Genomic DNA, 5,158 nt, shown 5'->3' with positions numbered 1-5,158 from the left:
GCTCACTGCAAGCTCTGCCTCCCGGGTTCACGCCATTCTCCTGCCTCAGCCTCCCGAGTAGCTGGAACTACAGGGGCCCGCCACTACGCCCAACTAATTTTTTGTATTTTTTAGTAGAGACGGGGTTTCACTGTGTTAGCCAGGATGGTCTCGATCTCCTGACCTTGTGATCCGCCCGCCTCGGCCTCCCAAAATGCGCCATGAAATTTCAGTTTCATTAGAGTCACGATAAGGTAGCCTCTAACTCAGTGAGGGTATTAATTCAAAATTGCAAATACTGAATGTTTCTCCCCAGATAATGCAATAAGAATTGAAAGATCAAGAGGCAGATAAAGAGAGCTACCTAGGAAGTTGTTCAAATAAAATATATTTCCAGCGATGCAGCTTTAGGATTTCTGTTTTGTTCTGTTTTCCATTTGGTAGGGTAGGAGAAAGAGAAACAGAAAGAGGAGGAATAGTAGGAGTGGAGAAGAGGAAGCTAAGGGGCTGGGAGTGTGTGTGTGTGTGTGTGCGCGTGTGCGTGTGTGTGTGTCTGTGAGAGAGAGAGAGAGAGAGAAAGAAAGAGACTGTCAGACCGGAAGGCCATGAATGAGACTAGTGTCTTGACAAGGAATTCAGGGGAAGACTTTCCAGAAGGCAGGATCAAAGTAGTCTGAGTGCATGGAGAGGTTAAAGTAAGCAAAGATATTTTCTCTAGAGATGCATTACAGGAGAATTAAAGAGGAAACACGTTAGGCCCCACTCTCTACTAAAAGAAAACAAAATTGGAAGCACTTTAGTGAAGCAGTGGGGTTGAATTTCACTTCTAAGCGACAGGGCGTCAGTGGGCACTAGGAAATTAGTGAGTCTGGACTATTTCTAAAGAAAGTAATCCATTCTGAAACAAAGTTCAAAAGCGTAATAAAAAGTATACTGCTTTCATGATAGGTTTCAGTTTTTTCTTTGTCTTTAACGTGTCAGTGGGGTGCTTACTCTGCTTCTCATTTGCTCTTCTTTCCTTCTCATGAAAAGAACCCATTTGTAACTCTTTCCATTTCTTAGCTGCATAGAAGTAGGATTCAGCAAGCTCCATCACTAACAGTGGAAATGTAATCATGTCCCTAGTCAACACAGACAATGTCAACAAAGAGAAAGACTATCCTAGTGCATTTCAAACTCTCAGTTTAGTTCCTGTCTGCTGGTGCCTCGTTCAACACAAGCACTGTAGTGGCACTTAGAGCTATGCTGCTGCTGATAACACCAGGATTTCATCTGACCTGTGTCCCACGTCAGGCTCAGCTGCAGCCTAATTTGGTCCTGGTCATTTTTAAGAAAAGGAACTGATTTTTATAAATTTCTTCCCAACCTTGCCACAACGTTATAGGCTCCACGTCCCTGAGCTGAGGTACTTCAGAGCTGGAGAGGAAGCAATAGGATCTGTGCTTTTATCTTCAGTCCAGGTAAAGTTGTTTCTGTCACTTCTCTTTTCTTTCACTGGATCGCTGGACTTTTATTTTACCCCTCCAGTGTTACGTAGCTTTCTGGATTTTCCTCAGTAATCAAATAGTTAGAAGTTAAGCAACAATTGTAATGGCTTCAGAGCCTAATGAAACTGAAAGTACTTCTTTCAAGGCACTGACTCAATAACCATAAATGCAATTTCTGGATTCTGCTAGTAGGAGGGTTTAAAGTGAAGTTTCAAGGTTTTTTGTTGGAAGAGATCTTAGAGACCATTTATTGTTTTAAGAACATGTCCATTAGGTATTGAAAAAAATGGAATGTATCTCAAGATTAGCTGTTTGAGAGTTGTAGAATGAGGAGGCATCACATTAATTTTTAGATATAATTTCCTATAACAAGAGACAATTCACAAGGGAGCTGCCTATTCTTTTAGAGGTGCAATAAGTGAGGAAAGGGCATGTTTTACACTTTCATGAACACCTAGCCCCTGGCACTTAATGCCGAGCACAGAGTCAGGAGGGGGCTCCATGCATTGTACTCATGTTCCAGGCTCAGTGCTGACTGGTTTACATGAATTGCACTACTTAAATCTCATAACAAGTATTTCCCTATGATTTTGTAGAAACCAAGGCACAGAAAGACTTTATCAGTTATCTAAGCTCATAGCACTATGACTAATCTGAACCCAGGGAGTCTTGATTGCCCCTGTCTACTGGTGCTGTAGACAACACAAGCACTGTAGTGGCACTTAGGGCCATGCTGTCCCTGATAACACCAGGATTTCATCTGACCTGTGTCCTGCTTCAGGCTCATCTGCAGCCTAATTTGGTTCTGGTGATGTTTAAGAAAACAAACTGACTTTTATAAATTCCTTCCCATCCCTGCCACAACATTATAGGTTCCATATCCCTGAGCTGAGATCCTTTGGAGCTAGAGAGAAAGCTGATTAATGAGAAGTAGCAAAAGTTCTTACCTGTTCTTTTTCTCCTTAGTTCACGAGGAGTGGCTTCTAGCACTTCTGTGTCTCTCACTGGATCCTTGGACTAATATTTCACTGTTCCAACGTTGTAGGTCTGGGATTTCCTCAGTTATGAAATATTTAGAAATTTAGCAGATTTATAATGGATTTAGAGTAATATGAAACTGAAAGTACTTCGTTCAAGTCACTGACTCCACTACCATAAATGGAATTACTGGAATGTGCCAGTGGGAGGGTTTAATGATTGCTCAACCAAAAGTTTCAAAGTTTATTTTTTTGTTTGTTTGTTTGTTTGTTTTGGTTGTTGTTGGAAACCTTAGAAACCATTTGTTGTCTAACAAAATGTCCATTAGCTTTTGAATACAATGATACGTGTCTCATGGATTGAGTCAGTTTGAGAATCTTAGAATGAGGAGGCATCACGTTAATTTTCAGATACAATTTCCTAAAATAATAGACACACTCACAATGGAGCTGCCTATTCTTTGAGAGGTGCAGTACATAAGGAAAGGGCATGTTTAGCACTCTCATGAACGCCTAGCCCCTGGCAGTTAATGCCCAGCACACAGTCAGGAGGGGGCTCCATGTGTTGTACTCATGTTCCAGGCTCAGTACTGATGGCTTTACATGAATCACACAACTGAAAACTCATAATATTTCCTCATGGTTTTATAGAAACTGAGCACAGAAAGACTTTATTAGTTGTCTAAAATCATAGCACTGTAATTAATCTGAACCCAGGCACTCATGATCCCATACCTTCTTGAACTACTTCACTATGCTGCTTGTTTGCTAAGTGAAAATTTGTGGAAATATTTTATTTACAGGTTTTTTATTTTTAAATTCATTATAGTGTGATTTTATTTTTATAGATTGTTTTCTAAGAGCTGTTAGCGTTTTGTGTCTAATTCAATAAAAACTTCTAACATACAGAATAAGTGGCATTATCTCTATTTTGCAGCAAAAACAAATAAAATAGTAAAAAGCCTGAGTGAACATTTCATTTAAAAAAATATATTTATAGTGACGTGGTTTCACTTTGTTGCTTAGGTTGGTCTTGAACCCCTTCCTTCAAATGATCCCCCTGCCGCGGCCTCCCAAATTGCTGGGATTATAGGTGTGAGCCACCAGACCCAACCTTGTGTGAGCATTTCTTTTTTTCTTTTTTCTTTTTTTTTTTTTCAAGATGGAGTTTCAGTCTTGTTTTCCAGGCTGGAGTGCAGTGACACAATCTTGGCTCACTGCAACCTCCACCTCCCAGGTTCAAGCGATTCTCCTGCCTCAGCCTCCCAGGTAGGTGGAACTACAGACATGCACCACTATGCCTGGCTAATTTTGTAGTTTTAGTAGAGATGGGGTTTCTCCATGTTGGTCAGGCTGGTCTTGAACTCCTGACCTCAGGTGATCCACCCACCTTGGCCTCCCAAAGTGCTGGGATTACAAGTGTGAGCCGCCAGGCCCAGCGAAGTGTTTCTTACTTACACATTACAATTATATATTAGATGTATATAAAATGCAGATATAGTGTCTTTTCTCATTCACATTTTATAAAATAATTTTATCTAAACTCTTTCTATCCTTCCTTAACACTGTAGCTCCTTTATATTAAAACTACTTTAAAGTCTTTTACTTCTTAGAGCATAACATTCTTACATCTGTCAAAATTATTTGAACCATTTAAAATCTCTGCAAATTGTCCTGGAAGCATACGTCACAATGAAACATCTATTGAAGGAGCACTCCTACAACTCTGGTAGGAATAACAAGAGTCTGTGGCACTTGACCCTCAGGCCTCTTCATCCTCATTTTCAGTTTGAGTTGACAAAAGGTCCACTACTGGGGGCTATGGAAAGAAGGTGGGGCTGCCTCTTCTCTCACATTCTAAGCAGGGATAACATATCCCATCAGGAGTGCTAGTCCACCAGAATTTTTCATCCCCTCCAATAGTGAGTTGTAAAGACGAAATTTCTGGTGAGTGTGGCCAGAAGTCAAGGGCTCCCAACCTCTCCCAGTCCCACTCATAGAGCAGAGGTTCTGTAATTGTCCAACAGGTTCTCCTTGCCTGTTGCCTAGGTAGAGCTGATTTATCAAGACAGGGGAATTGCAGTAGAGAAAGAGTTTAATTCACACAGAGCTGGCTGTATGGGAGTCTCGAGTTTTATTATTACTCAAATCGGGCTCCCTGAAAATGTGGAGACCCTCAGAAACATTTGGAGGACATTTGAGGATAATTTGGCGGGTAGGAGGTTGGAAAGTGGGGAGTGCTGATTGGCTGGGTTGGGGATGAAATCACAGGGCATCAAAGCTGTCCTCTTGCATGAGTTGGTTCCTGATGGGGGCCACAAGACCAGATGAGCCAGTTTATTGACCTGGATGGCAATTGGAGAGGTCTGGAATCTTGTGGCCTCTAGCTGCATGACTCCCAGACCATAATTTCTAATCTCATGACTGATTTGTTAGTCTCGCAAAGTCAGTCTAGTCCTCAGGGAGGAAGGGGTTTTATTTTGGGAAAGGGCTGACTAAATTCCTTCCAATGTCAGTTCGGCCTATGCTCAGGGTTGAACAAGGACAGCTTGGAGGTTAGAAGTAAGATAGAGTCAGGTCAGATCTCTTTCACCTAATAATATTCTCAGTTATAATTTTTGCAAGAAGATTTCAGCTCTAGCTTGGGAATGGCAGAATGAGAAACCCTGGCCTGTCACCCTCACTCTGGTTCACTTGTAGGGTAGTTTTTCCATG

At 41.4% G+C, this 5,158-nt stretch overlaps 1 protein-coding gene across 1 annotated transcript in view; it reads right to left on the bottom strand.

The window, feature by feature from the left end:
- Positions 1-2,633, bottom strand: part of GBP1 (guanylate binding protein 1, interferon-inducible) — a 15,305-nt gene extending 12,672 nt beyond the window's left edge. Inside the window, exon 1 of the mRNA XM_011982143.1 lies at positions 2,414-2,633. The gene's annotated coding sequence lies outside the window, so the exon portion shown is untranslated. The remainder of the gene's footprint in view (positions 1-2,413) is intronic.
- Between the last annotated feature and the right edge of the window lie 2,525 nt (positions 2,634-5,158).

This window comes from Mandrillus leucophaeus, unplaced genomic scaffold, assembly GCF_000951045.1.
Source record: "Mandrillus leucophaeus isolate KB7577 unplaced genomic scaffold, Mleu.le_1.0 Scaffold235, whole genome shotgun sequence".
Lineage (NCBI taxonomy): Eukaryota > Metazoa > Chordata > Mammalia > Primates > Cercopithecidae > Mandrillus > Mandrillus leucophaeus.
This window is presented reverse-complemented; position numbering and strand designations above follow the sequence as displayed.